The sequence below is a fragment of the Lampetra planeri genome, chromosome 32, assembly GCF_965212315.1.
Source record: "Lampetra planeri chromosome 32, kcLamPlan1.2.h2, whole genome shotgun sequence".
Taxonomy (NCBI): domain Eukaryota; kingdom Metazoa; phylum Chordata; class Hyperoartia; order Petromyzontiformes; family Petromyzontidae; genus Lampetra; species Lampetra planeri.
Window position 1 is genome coordinate 2,468,589 of NC_136138.1, and position 26,089 is coordinate 2,494,677.

Here is a 26,089-nt window from a genome sequence, read left to right on the forward strand (position 1 = left end):
GTGGGTGGGTGGGTAGATGAGTGGGTGGGTGGGTAGATGAGTGGGTGGGTGAGTGGATGAGTGGGTGGGTGAGTAGATGAGTGGGTGGGTGAGTGGATGAGTGAATGGGTGGGTGGGTGAGTGGGTGGGTGAGTTAATCTTAATCCCGGCAATTAATCGAATCACTCAATCCACCGCTGGATTATGGTCATGGGGGCGATTTGACCATACTTTAACCACGTTGATCAGTGTGGGATGTTGAAGGTGAGTATGGTAGTTGAACATTATGAAAACACACTCACACTCTCATTAAAGAGTATTCTTAATTTGAAAATAAAAACTGTCTGTGTAACTTATGGCGAAATTGCCCTGTCAGAGCACTGAACCAAGACTGCTGAGACACCAAGTTCAAATCCCAGGATCCCACCTGGGATTAAACCAGGCTTTCATGTATCGAGGGTTTGGCGATCTTAGCTCAGTCGACCAAGGAGTGTAAGAAGAAAGTGGAGGCAAAGCCGAAGTGTTTTTCTGCTCAAACACCCGACGCGGCAGCAGCACTTGGATGCTGTAGGCAGCTCTAATCCTTCGGACATTTCACGTGTCCAGGCAGGCGCCGGTTACTCCTGTGGCTCTCCTAGAATTAATTTGGTCCATTCATCACTGGCCTGTGTCTGTGACAGTTTGGCCACTTGCTCTTTTGAATGGAGCTTGAATGTAGGCCCTGTGGCAAACTTTTCGTTCTTTAAAAAAGGACCATAAAAGAGGCATCAAGCATAGACTCAGTTATTTTTTTATTAGTATTTTCCCCATCCAAATGATCAATTGTGTTTTTTTTGTGCTTATTTTCCCTATTTTTGCTCAAAATGTTATTGCAATTGTGCTAACGGTGTGTCAAAATATCCCACAATTGCCTTTTCATTCACTGTAGGTAGTGCACTTTCAGACATGCCCTGACATAGTGTTTGTCACGTGGAAATATAACCTCAGAACTGCAAAAAAAAAGTATTTTTTAAAATATATGGAGCGTGGGGTATTCTGTGCACCTGCTAGTGAAATGAGTTAATGTGCAGGTGTTAATTGGATGTTTACATTGCAGGATTGTGATAGATGGTCATAGCTTGGAAAGGCCTTCATCGAGCAGTATATCGAGCAAGGCTGCTGCTGCTGATGATGATTCGGTTTACAGAATGAAATTATGAACTCTATACACCCCGGCGTAATCATCGCTGAAACACATAATTTGAACCCGGGCTGTGAGCAGTACCCGGGCCTCAGTGCTCTGATCAGCGTGGCACCCTGAGACACCTGGCCAGGGATGTACTGGGCTCTAGGTGAGGCAGGGCAGGGTGGTGAGTACCACCCCAAAGTTTTCAAGCACGGAAAAACATGCAGCCTCCCAGCAGAACAGGTCTGGTGACAGCCCAGCACCCACTCGGGCATTTAGCATTGCCTTCACTTTATTCACGACACACACAAAGTGCTTGCAACAAATGAACCACATTACCTTGCTGATTCTGGTCAATAAGCAATATACCATCATCACGCGGATTCTGGTCATCCGCGCAAGCAGCGGCCATTGGCTAGCCATCGAATAAAGACAGTCACTGCATTGCACGCTTTCAGATGAGCTTCTGCGGCCGTCTGGAATGTTCTTCCTTCCGGAGCAATGCACTTTTAAATCTAGATTGAAAACTGATTTCTTTACCACTGCTTTTTGTGTTTAGTTTCTTATCCTCCCCCTGCACTTCCGGTGAGCACGGTGGGCTATGTACGGTGTGAAAGAGGTTCAACATTCATGCATAGTATCCTGATTAACTGATCACCTGCTAATTCCACGTCCCTAAACTTGGACACCATTGCTTCTCAGACAAAGCGATTGTCTCACAAACTCTTCTGGTTGTGTCCCTCATATCTAATGGGACTTTTTTTGCCAGCATACAAAATAATGAAAAAATAAAAAGATTAAACACAAGATCCAGGTCCGATTCAACACAGTACATAACATCCGTGATCTGGTCCCGTCTGTAAAAGATGTGGTTCCAGACATACAGTACCCTGGCGTCTACAAACTAAGTTGCCTCTGTGGTAGCAGTTACATTGGAGAAACCAAACGACATGTCTCGGACCGCATCCGTGAACATAAAGCAGACCTGAAACACGGTAGGACAAACACCTCAGCCGTGGCAGATCACTGTTACAATTCAGTGGGCTCACATGACATTGACTTCTCCAAGACAGAGGTTCTCTGCAAGCCATCTGGCTATCATGAGAGATTCGTTCATGAGGCGATCCACATATACAAACACAGAGACAATTTCAACCGAGAAGATGGATTCTGGCTTAGCAATCATTGGAAGGACGTAATACACCATTTCGGATCTTAACTGATTGTGTTCACGTTTACGGTGACTTTCAGACCGCGTTCCACTCACTGGCATGGTGCAGTGTGCAGAGTAATGTATGGTGTCGTAATTGTATAGTAAATATATAGCAGTGTGATACACATTAGGGTGGGTAGAATAATACATAGTGTTATATTAAAATGGATAAGGCAGCAACTGAAGCAGCGGCAACTGCAGCAGCAGCAGCAACTACAGCAGCAGCAGAAACTACAGCAGCAGCAGAAACTGCAGCAGCAGCAGCAACTGCAGCAGCAGCAGCAACTGCAGCAGCAGCAGCAACTGCAGCAGCAACTGCAGCAGCAACTGCAGCAGCAACTGCAGCAGCAGCAGCAACTGCAGCAGCAGCAGCAACTGCAGCAGCAGCAGCAACTGCAGCAGCAGCAGCAACTGCAGCAGCAGCAGCAACTGCAGCAGCAGCAGCAACTGCAGCAGCAGCAGCAACTGCAGCAGCAGCAGCAACTGCAGCAGCAGCAGCAACTGCAGCAGCAGCAGCAACTGCAGCAGCAGCAGCAACTGCAGCAGCAGCAACTGCAGCAGCAGCAACTGCAGCAGCAGCAACTGCAGCAGCAGCAACTGCAGCAGCAGCAGCAACTGCAGCTCCCTTTGATGCTGTTAATCCTGCATAATGCACATGCATATGTAGTACTAATCACATTCCTGCATTTCCCATAAATATGCTAAATTCCTCTTGATATGCAAATTCCTGTGTCAAGGCGCCCAGCTTATATATATGCTCCAAGCTCGTGTGCTGTTTCATTCAGACTCTGTCGCCTCGACGGACCTGGTTTTCACCTGAGGACGGCTGCTTGCGTTGTGGCCGAAACGTCGTGAGAATAATTTTATTATGTTTTATTTTTATTATTTTATTACTTCCCTTCTACGTGACTTTACCGAAAGAACCAAGAAGAGAAATAAAAAGAGGTTTTACGCTTTCTAGCAATAAAACAGGTGTTAAGATGTCCATCACAAAGAAGAATAGGTTGTATGCTTTCTAGCAAAAAGGTCCTATAGATATAACTGCTCGACCCGAGCTATAAGTGTTACTTGCAGTGTCTCTGTGCTGTTAGATTTTTGGCGTTCTTTGGTCTGACGCTCGTGAGACGAGGCCATATAGAAGGCTTCTCTGGTGTAGGCCAATCAGTTTCAAAGACAATGCCTATGTTATCAGAGCATGTTTGTTTGCGTGTTCACCACAAGTATGTGTGGTTAGTGCAGACGTGATGCCTTGCAAAAAGTTTCCATTTCGGTGTTTGAACATCTTAACACCTAAATTTATATTTAAAGCTTTCGTGACTGCAGGGATTCATATTCTTGGTTCTTTTGGTAAAGTCACGTAGAAGGGAAAATAATAAAATAATAAAATAATTGCTTGTGTTGCGGTCGAAACGTCATGAGAATTTTATCGTTTTATATATTTTTTATTTTATTATTTTCCCTTCTACGTGACTTTATCGAAAGAACCAAGAATATCTTAACACCTGTTTTATTGCCAGAAAGGGTAAAACTTATGCTTATTTTTTCATACTTTGATATTGGAAAAAAGGTCCCATTTGGCGTAAACCTTTTCCTTTTTTTTTCATTTTTGTGTCCTTCATATTGCAGGACTCTCTTTGCAAATCAAAACGATATCAGACCACTTGGCATGAATTTGATGATTGCTGAAATGGAAAACTGGATGGGTAGCAGTTAGAGCAATGCAGTTTGGAAAATTCTGGATTCACCCTGTACTGAGATTCACATAGCCACATTGTAAATAGCTAGCAAAAATGCTTGCATTTAAATGTTTTAAATATGCATTTCCACAATATAATTCCCAACGGCGGCCAACAAAAATTGTTGTCTATAAATTGATAATGACGCAATGACAATGGTCAATTCTGAGACGCATTCCAAGGCCTCTCCTCAACAGAAGGTGAGGTCCTGGTCATGTAAGATTCAAGGAATCCATCTCAGGCGTCTGGAAACGGACAAAATTGACACGTCGCGTGGGAATGCAGCGGTCGTAAATGAGATTTAAACATGAAAATACCTTCAAGACTCGATTATGTTGTCGATGTCGATGTCTTAGCGTTACTGGCAAAATGCACGCAGATGGAATGTGTCCAGAATAATGCCTAAAATTTAACTTGGAATTGCAGAGGTGACGCAAATTGAATTTCTGATCTGCATTCAAGGTTACCCGGTTACACTGACATCTTTGGTTGCACATTCATACCTGCGATTCATTTGTTCATAAATCCATGTATGCTGTTTTTATATGTATGTGTGTATATATTTATAAAATGGCCCATGTCCCCGATGCGAATAATGCATTATTTTGCCACTAAAACAGCATACATATAGAGAACGGCAATGCAAAAAAACAAAACCGTTATAGTAAGGCAAATTAATGTAGTCGCTTGAACAATGGGCTAAACATATTTCGATGCATTTTATTATATGTGCCTTGATAAATTCACGCGAAAAAAGGTCAAACAATTTGGAGCGCACATTCTATAATGGCCACAATGGTCTATGCTATTTATTCCCTCCATTCATAATCGCCAATAGTGGCACTGCCAGCTCCGGAAACAAACAAACAACATACCGATAAGGGGAATCTAATTAGTTGAAATTCCATCCAATATCCGTAATGAACTGGATGACAGAGCATTGAGAGTCATGATCTCTCTCACAAGTGAGGCCTGTGCAACCACGGTTGAGAAGGGACAGTTGTAATGACGCCGTCGTTATTTTGAAATGTAAGATTCAGAGAATAATTTCACATTTTCAGATAATGGCTCTGACACTTTCACATAAAGAGCACCTGCTTTTGTGAAAGATGTCTCTGGAATGTTTATTGTTGCCCACACAGCAAAACCGTTTCAGCATCTGCCTCAACCGATAATATCACCAATAATCCCATGCAATTACTAACTGGCTCTCTGGCTCAATGGCAAGTGGACCGACGACCACATTACCCCGCCATTTTACATTAACAATAATAATTTACAACCCTTTGTCACTCCACGGCTGAATGAAGACCTCCCTACGCCGTGTCGGCCACGGAGATTGTGTGATTGCTTATCACCGCGCCGAGCGTTGGTGTAGAGGATTGTAGTTGGGTGGCGCAGAACCCGTCACTCGTCACTGACGACAGCCATGACCAGGAATCGAACTCAGGCCACCGGGTTAAGAGTGCCGTGCGCTAAAAAATGCGCCGCCGCTCAACCCCCGGTCGTCTGATTGATTGAATGTCACGTCGTCACATAAGGACGGAGTAAATTCTATACAAACAACTGTATTCCCACGTGACGAACATAGTTGGCAAAAAATATTCAAACATCACCACATCACCACCCCAGACAGGTTTTACATGTTTAAGTAAGTGTCCTGGGCAAGACATTTATGCTGAAATGTAGCCTTCAGAGACTTTAATGTCCCTTTTCCTCATGCAAACATTCGCCTCCTTGTTACCAACTTTCTTGCGCTGACTCCATCCCTACGGTGTTCATGAATATTGCATTTGTTTCACTGCGTGCAGTCCTCGCAAGTCAGACGCGCCCGCTCGCTTTAATAGTGCGTGGTCTCGGTCTCAGCTATGCCTCGGGCTTTGGCAATTTCTTTGTCTTGTTTTTTTAACACGAAAAATTACATATATATTACATATCCCCTCCTTCGCTTCTCGTTTACTGAACACAATACGCACTCTTTGGCTGCGTGCATTTCAAATGCTCACTACGTTGCTCTTGCTAAATAATGCATTTACAAAATCATACTTTTCTCTCCAAATATTACCCAAGCTGCACACACGTATGTCTACAAGAAGCGACTTCTTCAAAGTGCTGAAAGTGCTGCACCGCAGAAAGTTCATGACCCAGCCATAATTGATCAGGTCTATTAAATCATAATGATATGCTCATACACCAGGAGGAAATTACTTGATGCTGTCTACTGAGTTTTTTTAAACATTAAAAAGGAGAACAGCATTGACCAATCAGTGGTGAAACGTGCACCGACTGTCAAAATGGATTGCCTTTGTTTTAAGTAATTGATTACACATGTTGTGCAAAAACGCAATGATCAGTTGTTAAGGGACATCCACTTTGAACACATTAATGTCAATGCTGGTAATACAACAGCTAATATTATTAATTACCGCTAGCTTATCTGGGAATGCGCTTTTAGCGAGATATTATTATTTCTGCAATCACAACAAGCAAGTTTGGTACAAACAAAATTAAGTTAGGCAAGTCATGTGTTCTAGAGAGGAGCTCTTGAGCTTCATATAGTGGAGGCCCTTCCATCAGCAATGGTGCGAGCGTGCAAAAGGGTGCCACGGTGGCGAGATGTTAACTACCTCACCTGGTATACAGAAGGTTCGATCCCGATCCTGACGAAGCCTGCATATTTGTATCTCCGTGGTCACGTATATTTTTCTCCGGGTCCTTTGTTTTTTCCCTCCACATTTAGAAAACCTGGCCACAAATGATAGCCCACATGATATGCCACTTCATTGGCCTATCATTTGTGACCAGTTTGCTTCTGAAAAAGAGCTGTCTAGCTCAGTGGGCCTTACTTGGTAAAATGAAAAATAGATTAGTTTAAATTGCATGACCTTTACTTTTTTTAGTCACTCAAATGAGTGATTGTGCTTATTTCCATTGTCGGACTTGAGCCAGAGGCAGAAGTTCTGAATTTTTACTGGAAATCTGTGAAAGACAGCATTATAGACAGTGCCGGATTAAGCTTTCAGTTTCAGTTTCATTTATTTATTCATTTCAGTATCATTTATTTGGTACAGCCCTGTGAGCCATTCGGCTCTTGAATCGGGTGCAACCGCAACAAACAAAAAACAAAAACATGAACAAGAAAACATCTTAAAGTGACTAAGTGCAAACAGAAAATCCAGGAAAAAAACTGCAAAGTCTTCCATAAAAAAGACACCGTACACCAACGCTGTGCTAAAATCCTAGTGGGATGCAAGTCAAACAACAACAACAACAACCACAAGACAACTTAGATTAAAGCCATCATTCTAACTCCGTACTACAACAAACAAACATGGTCAAGCTAGTGCGGGGCCTGTAGCATACGTTAATATTAAAACACAACTTTTTTACTTGCATAGTAAAGTAATTGTATGTTTTCATTTGCTATACAGCCAGATAATACGACAAATCACTAACCTGAAACACCCAGTCGTTCATAAAAGTTGAAGGCAGTATAGTACTATAGTAATAAAGCAAGTGCAGATTCACTGAACCGGAATTGATAGCTTGAAATCATTTAGCGCAAGGCCCTTGAAAGTGCGGGGCCCGTAGCATATGTAGCTACTTTTGCTACTAGGATAATCCGGCACTGATTATAAATCATCGGATTCCACCAGTATAAATAAATATTCTGATTCTTTTTTACAAAAGGTGATGGCTAGACTCTCCGTAGGACGACCACAGTTCATAATCAAAATCTTTCTTTATCCTGGAGAAATCCCATGAGCTATGAAGCTCTTTTTCACAGACGTCCAGTAGGGGCAGGTCAGAAAGTTACAACAACAAACAATACAAAACAAAACACGATAGGAGTGCAGAGTATAGGAAGGGTAAGTTGTCGTCCCGTTGAAGAGTTTACATAAAAGTGCAGCCCTGCAATTGTTTGCTAATACCCCTGCCGGCATAAGAGTCTCCACTATAGGAACCTCCATATACTCGTTCACTATGGCCAGACGTCTTGGGAGAGGTTGCAGTACCCACAATTTGCAAGTCGCTTGTCACGTGGAAAGTGGTCCGACATGCTGGGCTTCAAGGGCACTCTGTATCAAAAACTAATAATAATTACAATCGTGGTGTATCCTTTGAATGACCCCCCCAGAGGGGTTTGAACTCTTAACCTTTCGATCGTGTATCATCTCGCTTGGCTAGATTCAGATAAACAGATTTGTGGTGTGTGTATTAATGCAGCATGTATTGTAAGCCGAAGGCAAACCAAGTATGAACACTATGAAAGGAGAGTTATGAATCATGGTACGTGTAATTAAATGGAAATGGAAACAGTGTTCATGCAATCAACGGTAACCTTATTGCAGTGGCGGCTCCTGCAAAATCTCTCAGGGGGGGCAAATGTCTGGATGATTGATAAGGATAAGGTCCACCCATGCAATGGATAAATTAACAGCTTAAGCGTGTAAAGGCAACTTCACTTCTTTAATATTAATGAAAAATAAAGTGACTCTTACAATACATCTTGTTTGTTTATATACTCACTATTAAAACAAACCACTCAAGTTTCTTTTATTAAAGATTCCACTAGGTGGCGACAAATTATATTGTTGGATGAAACGTGCTTACGTATGATGACGTAAGCACGTATGATGACGTAAGCACGTTAGGGCGAGCCCTCCCGGAAGCCATAGAGAATGCATTGCAGCACCCCCGTTCGAAAAAAAACATCTTTGAATGTAAGTCTATGGGACCACTCGGGGCGATTCTCAGCTGGAGGGAAATCGCCCAAAAAGAGGCGGTACTCCACAGAACGTAGCATGACGCTGATTGGACTATATCCAGAGGCACAGTGACGGCTAGCGTGACTCTGTGGTTGAATGACATTGGTGGTGCGTCGCCCAATCGCCCTAATGAAGAAACCGCCCCTGCCTTATTGCACACTACAAGTGGAAAGTGGTGCTAATCTCTGTTGGTGGTTCCAATAGAGTGATCGACGTTCCACATTCCCATTGGTGGGACTGGTCTCTCCATGTAACAGCCACGATCCTATTACGTATTTCCTGTTTTTTCTGTTAGCAGGTAAGGCCCACTGAGCTATGTAGCTCTTTACTCTTTGGTTCTTTCGGTAAAGTCACGAAAACTTGAAATCTATGGGGCTCTTTCTCAAAAGCGACCTGGCCACAAATGATAGATCAACGAAGTGACTTATCGCGTGGAAATGTATAGCAGGCAAATACCTTAAACGCGTGTTTAAAATTTGGAGGGGAAAAAAACAGGAGGACCCGGAGAAAAATCCACGCAACCACAGGGAGAACATGCAAACTCCAAATATAGACGCGTCAGGGTCGGGATCGAACCCACGACCCCCTGCATACTAAGGCAAGGGAGTTAACATGTTGGCACCGCATCTACCCACGAAGTAGTACGCACTCGGGACGGGCCCCAAGAAGATGTAACTTAATTATATCACACTTAAAATAAAATATTCATAATTAAGTATATTTGTAGTGTTATTAAAATTATGAGCGTTTTCATTTTAACCTTTGCTTAGTTTGCTTTTGCCTAGCGCCGCCACTGGCTACTCTGCACTCAGTGCTCAAACCTCTGATGCTGGGGGAATGACAATGAATGGCTGCATCAGCTGTGGCAAGTACAATACGACGTGTGAAATTATTTTCTAAACTCTCCAAGCCAAGTTACAGCATCGACTGAGTGGTATCATGACCTTTCAAAACAAAACTCTCTCCCAACGATTCCAATGGGCTCTTCAAGCGTTTTGAGAAGAAGGGTGCATTGAATTAAATTGCATTTCCTATTGTTGTGCCTTCTTCTATCGCCGGCAGACGGCAGTTTACGGGCTGTGCGTGTGCTGTGAACACCTCGCAGATCTTTAGCTAAGCGAGCCGCCGTGTTTTATGTTCATAGCGAATGCACACTGCCTGTTCGTCGCCGCAGAGTAGCAGCCACTGTTCAGCTGGAAGTAACGCGGCCGTTACGAGGCCTCCTTCATTTGACCATCGTAAACGCAACGCTAATTGCGTCAAAAACCGACAGTCGATGCCTATTGCTGCCCAGTTAACGTTGCCATTACCTCTGTATGGCTCTGTGCAGGAAGCCTTAGTTATGCACACCACATTATAGGTGTTTATGTTTTACAAAAAAACACATTAAAATAATTGACCTCACTCTGGCCCTGGGCGGTTTTACTTTCCATTCCTATGAATAGACAGCAGCTGCTTAGCACGTCCCATATGCTCGATCTTACCTTGCACACGCATAGTTACGTTGTAGCCCCGTGGCATTTTCTTTTGCATTCTTAATAAAGACAATGAGGGTAGAATGAAAATAAAATTGATTTACTGGTAGAATTTCATGGAAACTCTACCCGTGTCCTTTTACCGCAGACAAAACAATGTTGAAAAGGCGCAGGGTTTTTTCTTGTTATTCTTTTCCCCTATAGAACAAACGCACATCGTTCAAATGAATTATAAAGCGAAGTTTCATCAAATGCTGCGCTGCAAAGTCGAGGGAAGGAAAGCGTGTGAATAAAATATGTGCTCTCGGTCTATTAAAATATGTAATGCTGCTTGTAATTTCTTATTTTGAGCTGTGACGTCCATCCTCACAGAAGATGTATATCTCCTTAGAAAGATGCATCAAAGTAGACAGTTCATTCTTCTACTCAAAGCCATATTGGCATAATACTAACAATAATCATGGTTTTGTAAAACTAATACCAACCTAATTGTTGTTCATAATTACATCAGTGCGATTTCATCTGCTTATCTCGGCAGCAATGCCTACACTGTTCAAATACAGGAGGTGCTCCTTGTTCATTACGTAGACGTAAGTCAATAAACACAGCCCATGAAAGCAGCAAATCAATTAAATGCAATGTACTTGATTTAAGCAGATGACAGCATATTAAGATTTTTACAAAAGGTTTAAGTGTTCCCATGGTATTTTAACCATCGGATGATGCTTTAGCTCAATTTTCGTGTCCTGAGACAGCAGTGGATCGTTCCACATTTCTCTGTGACCCCCATTGTTGACTTCACACCAACGTGGGTGTGATCTCATCAGCATGGTGGGAAAAGTGGGCCTTGACGAGACGCTTACAACAAGAATGCTCAGCAGTGCGAGCGTGGCTAGAACCACGTTTCAAATGAGATACACTCACACTTGTATAAAAGGCCCAAGAGAGTTATGCAAGAAGAGACACTGTGTAATGTAAAGCAGCAAGCAATTTTCCCAGTTTGTGTCTGGACGAGAACAATTTAAGACAGTGGACTGATGCTGGCATTAAATTTGGTACATGAAATTGCGTGCTTTGCTATTCATCTGAAAAAAAATATATGGGGTAGCAGTTGAAATTAGGTGGTCCTATCAGTGGATGGGTGAGAAAGTGATGCCCTTCACCGTGTGGACAAGAAATAACTTGAAGGTATGTCAGAGGTAGCTCTGTGATACCCGCTTCCGTGGGCCCCTCTCTAATATGAAGGTATGCACTGTTCTGCAATGAATCCTAATGTATTCCTCATCTCATTATGTGTTGCCAATAGCGCAAGAGGAATACAATTGGGGGAAATCACTAACAGAAATTCCCAGTTGGGGGTTGACTCAGCCTATAAACTCTCCACAATCGATACAATTAGTAGCATATATTTACAAATGAAAAGTGGTTGCCTTATGGAGAAGAGCCCCTGCGAAAGCAATGAAGGTTTTCTGCCCCTGGCTCAGGGCTGCCAATGGAAATTGACATCACCCCATTACTTATTTCAGCGTCGAGACATGTACAAAAAACTGTCTTTTTTTTTTTAAATATAATTTTGGCTTTACTCAACGGAATGGCACCATGGGTAATTATGGTCAATGGGGTCATGTCTTCCATATTTTAGGAAGCCATACATTTTATGGGGTCTTTCGTTATATTCCCAGGGCTATGAGAGACGGGAACACAGTGAAATCATATGTCTAGACCTTCCAATAAGATCACATACCACATGTCTCACTGCACCCAGAAGTGACATCATAAGCCTTCATCTGATATCCTACACGGATCTGACCTACCTCCCGCAGTAGACTGCGCTCTTTGGAAGTACAGGCAAGTGGCATCTTTGCTGCACGCCTATTGCTTAAGTGCAGCCTACCCACATTTCTCACTCCCGCCACTACAGGAAGAAGGGCCTCCACTAGAGGGAGCATGAAAGTGCCGCACTATATGGCATTTGACCTACTCTTCCAAGTTGGTCAGACACGTTGGATGCAGTTGTAATAATCCTTCCAGAGACGGCTTCGGAATCGGTCCTTTTATTTTCCACTCCATAATACACTTGCTCACTCACTCTCCGTTGCTGGCAGACAACGGAGAGAGGACAGACCCCGCACTAAGTCCCCACCGCGCACGTGGCAACCCCTGCCACCGTCCGCGCGTGACCCTGCTCTCGTCAGTTCCAGTCTGCTCCTGATCGTTCCCCTCCATTCGCTCTTAATACCTTCGTCACGTGGTTCCCCCAGCCAATCGTACATGGACAGCTTCGACCATTCTCGATGGTTCCCTGTCAATCCCGGGACCACGCCCCTCATCCGGCTCCCCATTGGCTGGGGCCCCGAATGGCTAGGCCAATCACTCCTGATGACCTGTCGTGATGACGCATGGGCCATGGTCCCTATCTCAACCCTTATTGGCTACAAGCAGGACCGGCAAGCCAATCCCCACGTGACCCCTCTATGGCTGTTATTACACAGTGATAATATCCACACTTTACCCCTCCACACTACTGTTGCTCAGAGCCGGTGGGGGGGGGGATTCAAGAATATTTCCTGTTCTTTTGGACTGAGCTGGCAACCTCTGGATTGCAAGTCCATTGCGCTCACCATTACACAACAGCAACATCCCATCTGCCCGAAGGGTCCTTAAGGATGGGAAGTCCAACTGGTTAAAATCAAAGCAAACGGTCGTTTCTTTTTTTTTGTAGTGTCATTGGAGACCAAGCCGAGGACATCGACCTGTGGCGTGCTCTGATGTCGGATCACCACATGCTGTTGCATCAAGGATCTCGGTGATGCTGGCACGGTGCCTTGACATAGACATTGCCCATCTGAGTCGGCCAGCCACCCCTGGGAACAACTATTTTTGCTGCGGCTCAGATACGCCCTTAAACGTGTATTTGAGTTGGATCACATTGCCACAGACTGTGGAATTAGAGGCTTAAGGTACCTGCAACACGCAATGTCTGGAGATCAATCAACCCATGCTCAAAGGTGTGCAAGTCCGACGTCATTTTGCAATGCAACTGTTGTGTCAAAGGAAATACGACGCATGGCTTAAACCGAAACCTTCGGCCGTGAAATAAAATATTGGCAATTGTAATAAAAGTGTGTTCGTGGTTCCATGTGCACGTGTGTATTTTTGCGCTGCACTATCCGGGTTCGATTTCCACTCATGGCCAACACCAGTGACGATAATCTGGACCGGTCCTGGGCCTTGCCTAGGTCGACTCAGCCTCATATGAGCACCTGGTTTGGTGTGTAAAGATCAAAACTGGGGAGACAAAGCCAGGCGGGCGTGGTGCTGGCCAGCCATTCCTACTGCCAGAGATGCTCGCTAACAGCACTTTCCCCAACGGTCTGTTAAGCCTATACGGGGGATCTTTGTGCGTACACTTTCTTTGTTACCATTCATTCCAAGTAAATTTGCTTCAGCCTTGGACAACACAACCCAAAGAAGCTTTTGTGAAGCATCGTGTGTTACTACAAACAGCTATACCACAACAGAGGCCAAAAATAAAACAAACTTCGCTGCTCACTTTAGAAATGTTCATGTATTTTTTTACTTAACTAGTGGGCTGGAAGTAGATGTGAGGTTTCTTGCTCTCCAAGATTTAATGGCATTACCTGATCATTTCATTCACAGACAGGCGTTTTTGTCAGCACCGTATTCTATATGTTCGCATTGTTAAAATGTTTATTAGCGTGCAGTAGGAGAACGACAGCAGGTGTGGCATAAAGGATGAGCTCACAATTCCGTTTCAATTCTAGGATCAGACATTCACTTTTCTTCAAATGCAAGCCCAGAGAAAGCAGCTAATTGGTTCGCTGTGCATCACTTGGGTGCTTCGGCCCTGGATATGAAAACAAACACAAAACATCACAAGCTAGCTTAAGACCCGTTTCATGTTTTCATAACATTAAGGTCAAGAGGTCATCATGCACATTGATGCCACCACAGCTCGTCATCCCTACTACTGTAGCATACTATGTATCATAGTATCGACAAGGCTCGATTATTGTAACTCGCTACTCTACAGGATGTCTGGCAAAAAAACAAGCTGCAGCGTGTACACAATTCTTTGTCACGTGTTGTGATGGGTACGACAAGATCCGACCGCGTCCATCCAGCGCTCACCAAGCTGCATTGGCTTCTGGTAGCCGAACGAATACGTTATAAGGTCGCACTCATTATAAGACCGCACACAAAGTGCTTGCCAGGAATGAACCACAATATCTTTCTGATCTCGTCAAGGAGCATAAACCATCACACATACTCCGGTCATCCTTACAGCGGTTGTTGGCTGGCCATCGAACAAAGACGGTCACCGCATCGCGCAGCGCTTTCAGATGCGCTTCTGCAGCCATCTGGAACGCTCTTCCTTCGGATATTAGGAAGCGACTGGAGCTATGCCACCATATTCATAAAACATAGTCCAATACTGCAGAGCCTACGCCTGACCGTTCAGGTCCACGCTTACGGTCTCTCGACCAGCCGGACTTCCCCGTTCGCTGACCCCTCCGTCATCTGCCTCAGTGACCTGCCCGCATCGCTCCTGCACACGAGGCCCCCACTCCATGCCGCTTCCTCGTCCGGCTCACGATCACCATCCTCTCTTGCCTCGCTCTATTCTGAGCGAGTGCCCAAGTCGGTATGCCGTGTATGAGGGGCCAGCCTTCTCCCCCCTAACCCCCGACAGCAGAATGACATTTGAGGTCCTACAAAAGCAGTGTGCGTCTTACGACCCGTAGAGATATTGGAGTGAGTCAATCCAGAATCAAAGAATTGAGCATGCAACCAGAGTTAATTAACTCAATCTACATCAGTACCCAGCCATATACCTATATAATGTAGTTGGAAAATATTGCAAAATTTATAATGTAGAAATTGTTTTTTAGAAACAAGAGTTTAAGATAATATTTCGCCATTGCTACGAGTTACTATAGCAGTTTCACAGGTGTCACTGCATATTTTTAAGACCTCACTGTGTTCTCAGCAGACTGACTGTCGTCTAAATGCAGACGTGAACAACGTTACAATGTTTTATCAAAATGCTGGCTTCCATAGTCCAGGATGCTGGTGCAGACAAAGTGCTTTTATATAATTCGCTCGCAATGCAATTCACCTGCCGTGTTCTGAGGTAGCCAAGTTGAGCCACCATGCATACCCATGCCATGACTTCTGAGGTGAAGCTTGGACACCATTAATACACCTGCCTGGTGCCTAGATGGTAGTGATGGGCAGTACACTACCCTAAACCTGAACTACAACACCCTCAATATACCTCGTAAACTAAGTTTTTTTTTTACCAGGTAAGAGCTATATAGCCACAAATTATAGCTCAACATGGCTTATCACGTGGAAAGGTATAGCAGCCAAATACTTTAAACGTGTGAGAACGCGCAAACTCCAAATATACAAACGTCAGAGTCGGCATTGAACCCGCGGCCTCCTGTGCGCCAGGCGAGGGCATTAACATCTCCTAGCCACCGTGATGATGATATGAGAGAGAGAGACGTAAACTCCAAATACACAGCAGGCGTCAGGGTCGAGATCGTACCCACTACCTCCTGTATACCGGGTGAGGTCGTTAACATCTCGCCACATATGCAGGAGTAGTAGTGATGAATTATCGTGAACACATGAACAGCATGAACCATGCAAGTGCTCACATGCTCAAGAGGGATCGCAGGTAACCTCCTTCTCGCCAACTCTGTGATATGTTCAGCAAATAACACCTTTCCACAACAGGGCAGCGTTAATAAAAGTATCACTTTAAAGAGGATGGGGCCCGATTCATTTGCGAGCAACGAATAAGGTAAATTGTGTATTTATATATATATATATCTTTTTTGTAAGTGTAAATTTAATCGATTTGCCGAAATATTTTAGCTAGAACTGGATGCATATGCTCATTATAATAAGGTGCTTGGATAATCCTGTACAAGTTGTCCGTGCATCACCGATGCCGATAATAGACACGTGGCCATAACGTCAGCACGTTTGGTTTGGGCCTAAAAATAATAATTTCAGAACGTGCAGAGCTCACGATGTCAAAATCCCAACTCCTATTTACGCGCACGAATGTGATCGCTATGTAGGCCCCACATTATCGTGATAAATACCCCATATTGTAAAATGCAATTCTAAGCCGTGCTTAAACAGTATTGAGTACAGTGTGGTTTTCCAAATTGTGCGTATATTTATTTTGTATTTTCTCTTTGAAGAACAAGCTGGAAACGGGCTGCACTTAAAAAAAACATCAACCACTCAAACGACTCCTTGACAGATGCTTGGAAGAATAGAACCTTGTGGCCTATTCTGAGTTACAATCTGCCGCACCGGGAGTTATTCAACAAAAGCCTGTTCTGAACTTCGCGCAGGGATTTTTGGCCCAATTATATTGCTCTACAATGCTGCAAACAACCGCTTTGGCGCGGTCTCACTAAACCTCCAACCAATACTAAAAGACTACATATCAAACCCACGCGCATCGTACCGTTCCCAAAAGATCGATACGAGCACGCCTCAGACCAGTTTACACGGACAACAACACAACAAAAAATTTCCCAACAACTTGTATGCATGTACGTTGAAACCTTCTTTCACAACGTGCATATCCATCCGTGATAATCGTAGGTGCAGGGGAAGGACAACAAACTAAACACAAAAAGCAGTTCAAAAAGTTTTTGATGGCAAATATATATAGTAATTGCTACACCCACCATACGCGCATTCAGAGGTGTTTCATTTATATGTGGAAAACCGAGTCTTTTAAAGGAAACACGGACATTCTAATTATTAATAACTTCCAATAAACTGCACGTGAGACCCTATGTGATAATAAAAGCGGTGCTTTATGATGTGATCAATGGAAGCAGAGGAGAGTCTTTTGAGTGTATCCTGTGGGTCACAGTCCGTGTGTCAGTTTGATAACTTTGAAAGTGCCAGCTAAGCTTGAGAGTGATGCTGGTCAGCCTGGCCGAGCTCAGCCAAGCAGACCGCTGCCTTGGTCCAAATGCCACGGTTTTATTCACACAAATTCTGCTCTGTTGAAGCAAAGCAAGGTTGGGCTGTCCAGGGCCAGACACAAAACTGGCTCACAATCACGGAATTATCGTGAAAGGGTCCATTCCCTGAGTTTGGAAGCCATGTTTCAACACGCTGAGCTTTTTTTCTTCATGAAAACACAAATGGTTCACGTGCTGCAAAAGCTGTGCAATGCTCACAGGAAAACTCACGGGCTGTACGCTTGTGCGTTGGTCAATCAATGCAGACACGTGTCACCGAGAGTAACTAATAGAGAACATCGTAGTGAATATCACTATGGTATCACAATATTCAAGAAGGCAGTCGCTATGACTATCAGCATCAGCCATCAGCAATCGTCAATCTACTGTTGGGTGACAAATTTGCAAGCTACAATTAACGTATCATTATTGATATGTTACAACAATTAGTTTTGGGACTCGACCAGATTATACAGATCAGCAATATCAGGTCTTGTTACTGCTGTCAATATTTCAAAGTGAGGATGTAGCAAGAGAAACACAAGCAAATCATTTGCATGTTTACAGGTGTCTATTTGAAATGTGAAGCACTGCAAGCTCTTTGTTAAGATTGATACAAGTATTTAATGGCTAACCCACATCATGTACAGCCACTTACAATACAACGCAAATTCACTGGTGTATTCTGTATCCTGGTATATACACATATATATCATCCACAAAACACCATTGCACTGCTATGCAATTGTTGAAGCGGTATCATTCTTATAATAATCTCATAATCTCCAGAATATATCCACCGCTATGGTGAAATGACAGAGGCTCGGGTGGCTATGGTTCCCCCAAAATTAAATTGTCTGTCGGATGTCAGGTAGGGCACAGCTTTGTGCAGTACGATATTAAATCAGTACAATGCACTGCGCCAAAACAAATATTCAAAAACAGACATCAGGTCGCTTTCACCGTGCGAGCGAATTAATTCCCTCCCGTGCAGCTCGCAGTAGAATTGTGCTTCCAACTGGTACAATTTTCTCCCGGCAAAGTTGTTATGAAAATGACCGACCCAATATTGTGTGAATATATGCAAATGCATTACATCATGCAAATGCTGAAATGTGCGTATGTCATATTCACGTTAAATTGTAGTCCCCAAAAAGTGTAGTTCGCGTGGCATTGAACGTAAAGCCAAACAACAGTGTTCAGAATTCCATTTTTTTACAATGATTTTGCATTTTTCACAATCTCTGTCTGAATTGTTCCATGGGTTTCGGGGTAAATAACTATTAAGGTTATTTTCTCTTTACACTGGAACAACAGGGAAAAATAATGTGCTGTATTGTGGATGGATTTCCTCAATATACTTTAAGGATGCATCTTTCACATCTATTCTTTAGCCGTATGATTGAGCGGCTCATTCCACGCTGATCTGCCAAATCAGCCTCCCAACGCTGGACTGCGGTGACTTCAATTAAATGCAAACCCCATTTGCACACCAATGTGAGCACTTGCAACGAGTCTGAAAGCAACAAAATCCCTGCCAATAAAGAAACGTGTAAGCCTAGTATTCACGCTCAGTATTTGCCCCCTGAGCTACGCAGCCACCTGAGCCATATTTAAAATCGAGTAAAAAATGCATGAGTTGGTGCAGGGGTACGGAGGACAAGTGTCACCCACGCTCACAAATCTTCTCAACATTCCCTTCCTTCACTCCATTTCCACATTATTGCAACAAACAACGTAATAAATAAGCAGTAAAAGGTTTTAGAATAAGCGCATGAGTGACATGTTTGTCCAAAACCACGGCTGATGCCACGAGAGTGCTCTCGGCAACAATATCACCGGAGCTGGCTTTAAAATGCTCTCCAATTATTTACAAATGCATGCCTTCTCCTTCTCATAATCATCATCACCATCGGTTACAGGAGGTGGCTGCGTAACCCTCGGTGCTTACGTGCATGCCAGGACTTAGCCAGAACGATGGAAGATCCTAGGTGCAAATCTTGGGATTAACCCAAGAATAAACAATATTCTGAAGCATATGGTCATCAATGAGTAGACCAACATTTTTTGTGTGTTTGAAGTTTGTTATTCATTTGAGTTCCCTTATCACAGCTCTACAAAGACAAAATGTCTCTCACTCAAACGAGCATTGGCCTATTGCTGAGCCTGTAGTGGAAACAAGTAACTGTTGACTTGGCAGATCACTGCGGACTGTTGACAAATTGTTACTGATGTTATTCACCCACAAACAATGATGGGCTCAGTTGACCTCTCACTGGTATTTGAACTTGCAGCTTTCCAAATTGCAGTCAAATGTTCTTTGCACAATCGCGTGTGTATAATAATGCATGCAATAATAATTGACAGTACTTTGTCAATACACTGCTGGATGAAGGCCTCCCCACACTGTGTAACTTGTCGGAGTTGTTCGACCATACTTCACCACACTGGTCTAGCTTGGGTTCGAAAGGGTGGAGGCCCAGTACCAGTTACGGTATCACCTGTGACTGATGTTTGCCATGGCCGGAAATTTTACTCACGTTGCCCAGTTCATAGTATAGCGCACGAACCACTGCATATATATATAAAACATACCGCACTATATATTAGATATACAGCGCAGAGTTGATTGAACCAGCACGATGAAGCATTGTTCTCTTCGTTGCTGGGAGTAAGGTTAAACTGAACGCACCGTGGAAGCTTATTGTGGTGCCATTCCCTCATTTGACCTGTCATGAACCATCGCATTATTGCAGGATGTTCAAGAAATGATATTTCTTTGATATGTGCCTACAGCCTGATTGTACAATTTTCATGGAGCTTGGTGATAAAAGTGACGGTACAATGGGTATAATGGTTTCGCCTTTGGCTGGCACAGAACGAAAGGCCCTGTCGCACAAAATATTCTATCGCGTGTGACGCGATTCAGAGATATACTTCTATTAGCAGAAGCAGTGTGAACTGCAACTGGTTTTTTTTTGTGTGCGCTACAAATAAACTACGGTGGCAAATAAATCCCAGGATGGAGAAATTGAATCACCGTCCCTTTACCAAACTCATCCCGAGGTCATCTGACTGGATTATGACCATGCCACTGTCTTCGAAGCAGCCCCTTGATCACTCGATATATGCGAATGGCTCTAATTTATAAAGGGATGATCCAATCCATCATCTGTGACAAAGGCAATCCCTCATTTTTTTGCCCAAGCAGTGGAGGCAAGTTACAACGATGCCACAGAACGTTGCGAAGCAACAAGCAACCCTTCCAGGCCTCTCGGAAACAACGTGCAACGGCCCTTTAACGTTTTTCAAGATGCCGCACCATACATGCAGAACGATTAGGATAAATGATCCAGCATTCTTGATTGGTAACGACTTTAAAACCCACATTTTCTCGCAAGATCTTGCCACAGCTACAGTTTTTTTGGTCGTATCCTTTACATATGTGAAAGAGGAAGCGGTCTGTTTTTATAATTGAGTTGTGGTTGATGAAATAATAATACTCGTCCTTTTATTTAACGAGGCGGGGGGGGGGAAACTCAATAAGGCTCAGCACTCCTTTTTATGAGGAAGGCGTTGCTTTGGGTGATACTTGGGAAACATCTTAATGAGATAGGTAAGAGTACCAGGAGGGCACCGACAGATACGTGGGGATGACACTCACATATCGGTACACGTTGCTATTCTGCTGTTGGTGTAACAGTTAACGCACCAGGCTTTGCAATCTAGAGGTCATCGATTCCATTCCTGGCGCGGCACTTGGAAACAACGGTGCAATATCCGTAAATGTCCCCACCGCTTTCCAAATCGGCAGTATGAATGGATAAACCACAGCGAGTCGAGCGGCAGGTCACGTATTGGTAGGATAAAGTGTGGGTACGCCCACCTCTTCCAGGACATATCTGGACAGCTTGTAAAAACAGGCCAAAATACCCTTGAGAGCCTCTCTAGAGTTCTCTCGAAGGAGAAGCCCTTCCACCAGCCGTGACGTCGCAAGTATTTGCAGCATGGGGGCTTTTACGCATTATTCTAGGGAGGTCAAGCAACTCACTTTCAGCGCTGCCATCCACTAGCCACGTCATAACCTTGCAGGTTGGGAGTCTTACACAAAGACGCCACGGTGCAAAGATGTTAACTACCTCTCCTGCTATACAGGAGATTGACGGGTTTGATCCTGACCCTGATGCCTGTAATAGTGTCGTTTGTGGTGTCTCTCTCCCCGTGGTCACGTTTATAATCAACGTGCATTTAGAGTTATTTGGTAGCTCTACATTCCCACGTGATAAGCCACTTCGTTGAGATATAATTTGTGGCCAAGTCGCTTCTGAAAAATATCTATATAGCTCAGTGGGCCTTACCTGTTAAAATATGAAATAGTTTAGTGTAGTATTTATAGGAAGTGATCTGTGAGATCAACCACCTCCATGCCCAACGTGCTGTGTGTATATCACTGGCGAATGAAACTGGGCATGGTAAGAATTGTGGAGCATCAAATCTAGAACGAATTGTGGATGCTTTAACTGATTTCACGGAATGCTTTTGTGTTTTTTTTATTCAGGCAACTGTTGGCGACTGAACTGAGTACGTCGACGTTTGTGAAAATGTGAAGTGGCTTTTTTCCCTTTTCTGGACACGTGGCTTTCAAACCCAAGATCTCAGCGGTGATGCCTCACAGCGCCCCAAGCTTAAGCCTCCTGTGCGATCCACTTGGCCACCTAAATGATGAACGGCATGTTTTTTTTTTATAAGATTCAATTTAATCTACATTTACTCTCGTGGTAGGCCTTTGAAATTAATTGTGTAGCATAAAAGCATTACTTTTCTTTTGTAAACAAATATTGTACACTACATGATTCTTAAACATGATGTCTGAAATTAAATTGGATTATAGAAAGGCTAAAACCTTGCCAAACTTACATTTGCAGATTTGCAGCAAAAATGCTATGCATTTATATATGTTTAAACCATCACAAATGTTGTATGTGGTTGTAACTCTTACAGTTGTTTAGATCTGTGGCGCCATTGATGGAGGCGACACGTTAAATAACCCCACGTGTGGCACAATTCTCAGCTGTACGATGAACATTTGCCTGGCTGTGAGGGGCAACTTCACTGACTGGGCGAACGTGATTGAATGAATGGAAATCTGCGCTTACGTCCCGAAGTAGACATTTCCATTGCGAACATCTTAGCACTGTGCAGCGTAGTACGAACCCGACGTACAGCAAACCGCCGCATACATAAAAATACGTGACGGCAGAAAAAAATGTGAAATATAAATAAAATGTTACCACAGTTGGACATTAACGACGACACTCTACAGAGACATGTACTACAGTTTAATGTGTTGGGCAATGGTCCCGCTCGTTAGCGGGGAATGGCGTTGCGTTTTTGGAATGTTCTGACTCGCGCTGTAAAACACTACACAATAGAAGCCCATGGCGGCTATATGTTCATAATAGACGTTTTTTGGGTTAGATTGCGTAAATATAAATGCGTCGTTAAATCCGCCACCACCCGACACAGCCAATTAGTAAAGTTTGTCCCGTAAACAGAACGTGCCATTGTGTTACTAGTACAGCACACCGGTGTGTTGGAGAGCAAATCCAGAACATTTACAATCCCAGTACGACGTTTCACCAGTAATTACAACTAGCATCATCAGGCAAACAGACAAATTTGTGGAGAAATCCTCCTGTTTCGTAAATGTTGTGGATTTACTCTCCAACACACCAGTGTGCTGTACTAGTAACGAATTGGCATGTTCTGTTGACATGACAACCCTTACTAATTGACTGTGTCGGGTGGTCGTCGGTTTAATGACACATTTATATTTACGTGATCTAACCCCAAAAAAACCTATATTATAGACGATATTGATCGCGAAAGCCAACGTGTTAAACGGGTATAGGTTGTTTTTATATTTCATATTCACACAAGCAAGAGAGCCTGGGAGATGTTATTTGGGAATTTTATGTTTAGAGTTTTCTTTTTTGAAGGCGGTTGCCGCAATGGCGTTGGCTGCTACGACCTATTGCTCTTGATATTAAACGCATTCGCACTGAGAGTTACGAGACATATTACTTTATTTTGTTGTAACACGGTAACAACTCACGCTAATATGAAGTATACTATAACTTAGAAGTATACTATAACTTTTCAGCATATTTTTTTCTCAAAAACCTACACGCCAGCCCCCATGAAGCCTATTGCTGTCTGCACAGGAGCAATATTATTTCCAATAATAACTGTATTCAAATCGTTTAAAGCTAACAGTACTTGTAAGGTAGGCAACTAGCAGATTGTGTGCGGTGGAGTAAAGCCCAGGTGCTTCAACCTCTCCAAATACGTCTGGGCAACTTGGAAGAGTAGGCCAAATACCCACTGGGAGAGTCTGCCTAGAGCTCCTTCTAGTGGAGGTTCTTCAATGAGCAGCGGTGGCAGCAAGCAATTTTAGTGCTGCACCTGTACCTTTTACTGCTGGTAATTTGGGTATAATTTATCGATGTCTATATTTGAAAACATGCCTTTGAAAAAGTCAACATGCGACAAATGATTTATTGTTGTTTTTCACTCGTTACTTTCACCATAGATCAGTTAGTAAATCGTGTGCGAGCATTTGGTGGACGGCATCTTTCCATCGCAGGCCACACGGCTGTAGATTGTCAAACACAAAGAGCAGATGCCGCATTGTAAAATGCATTGGACCGTAATGAGGCTGCCTATCACAGTGACGGTGCATCCCGTTTTAAGTCAGTATTGCGATAATCGCAATTCTTAAAAATGTTGTTTCTCCCCACAAAGTGAAAAAAAAAACGTAATAGAGTTACAAGTCTATTTGACATTGCGTTATGTATGAAAAAAAATCCCCTCATTGGTTGAATCTTGCTGGGTTAATGATGTATGAATTACATTATCCGAAAAAGTTGATGGAGCAGCGTGAAATATGTATGCAATTTTATGCAATGTCTTTGCAAAATTCCCTTTGTGAAAAAAAACATGTTTGGCTTAAAAAAAAACCATCACCCAAAGCATTCCACGGTGCACACCGATGTCAGGCATGTTGCGAGGATGGATGCCAGGAGACCTCTCTCTTTTGATTAGCGAGAGCCATCATTTAATCTGAAGACAACCTTCCAGTTAAACTTGCCGTGGACACTTTTATGCGTTTCCCCATTGCCCATTACCGTATTTAGCCCAATCCGATATTCCGTGCGGCATAACCCTCATTCACGTATATTTTATTGGCCACGCGTCAATTGTGTCGTTCCCCCTTGCTTACATAGGCTGCTTGGCATATGCTATATCACAGACAAAAATGCACATGCAGTTTCACAGTAACGGACAGTTTCTCAGTGGTGCATATGCTGCAATATATTATTCAGCCTTCTGTATCATTCCCTACACGTATACAGATATGCATACATCCATTGTGTGTGTGTATAGAATCGAGTGCATGTGTTATCAACAGGACGTTCCATATGCTCTTGACATATGCCCTAGACTTGATATTTTATATGGGCTGAATGTACAGACACACCATGGGGTTGGGTTTTACATACACGTGTATATTGTTTGATAGATACTCCGATGTGTGTACAGATCAACAACACCAACAAGCCTCCTCTACATAACAGTGGGTTGATGTGCATCGCGTACGGATCATAGCGCACGCGATGCGTGTCAGTGCGTGCAGTGCGGCTGCCTGCAATACACTCAGCAGTTGGATTCGTCCTTGGCGGTAATTGCTCTGCTCTACATACGACATTCCCTGATACGATGCGAATGCGTCTGTGAGCCTTGAGAGGCGCGGTAAGTCGGTGGAATGCGACTCACCCACTCGGATGAGCAAAAAAAACAATAATCGAAAATGCAGCAAAGGCAGACAACAACAACAACAATAACAAAAAGCCACCCGCCCCCATCTCACGTTGCATCGAATTGAATGAATGGAATATTTAAACAGCAAAAGGATGAAAAGGAGTGAGGGGGGGGGAGAATTAAAAAAAAAGAAACAAGCCAATGATAGGCAGCTAATAATATTAGACGTGGCATTTGAAATGGCTATCGATTAACGCAGAGCCGGGAATGAATGGAAGGCGGCTAATGGGATGAAGATGAGAAGCATGAGGGTCACGGGGGGTGGGGGGGGCGCTCTGCCGGTGGGAAGTACAAATATGTGTTAGGGGTAGTATTCGCAGCTGTATTATTAATTCATAACACGTGAAATCACCAGAGTGATGGTGCCACAAAAACCCTCCACACCCCCCCGCGCTTAATGAACGTTCACCACCAGGTGAGTGAATTGTAAAGCGGGTTTTCCATGCTGAACCGCGCTCTATGGTTCGCTTACACCCAAACGGGCGATCAGGCGAAGGTGGAATGACTCCGCAAAACTCGGGCGGGGTTCGATTTAGCACGCGCGTGCGTGACCTCACAGTCGACGATCAGCAACAATCATCAGCAGCAGCAGCAGCCGGCGCGCGTGCGCGTCTTGAACACGTGATGAATATATCAACGTGCATCACCAACATCATCGACGCGCGAATACATCCGTAATAACGAAAGATTGTACCTTGATGGACATATGACATTACTGTTCGTATGCAGTCTGTGTGTGTATGAGAGAGAGAATACGTGTAAGCAGGGCAACTATATTTTACACGGCCGGGCATCAGACAGCCCTGCTCGATTGACTGCAGCCATCGGCTGTGCTCACTTCGCGGC

At 43.7% G+C, this 26,089-nt stretch overlaps 1 protein-coding gene across 2 annotated transcripts in view; it reads right to left on the reverse strand.

Moving 5' to 3' along the window:
• The window catches only part of LOC144729286 (A-type voltage-gated potassium channel KCND2-like), a 486,104-nt gene that overhangs the window by 457,373 nt on the left and 2,642 nt on the right, over positions 1-26,089 (reverse strand). The window lies entirely within an intron of this gene.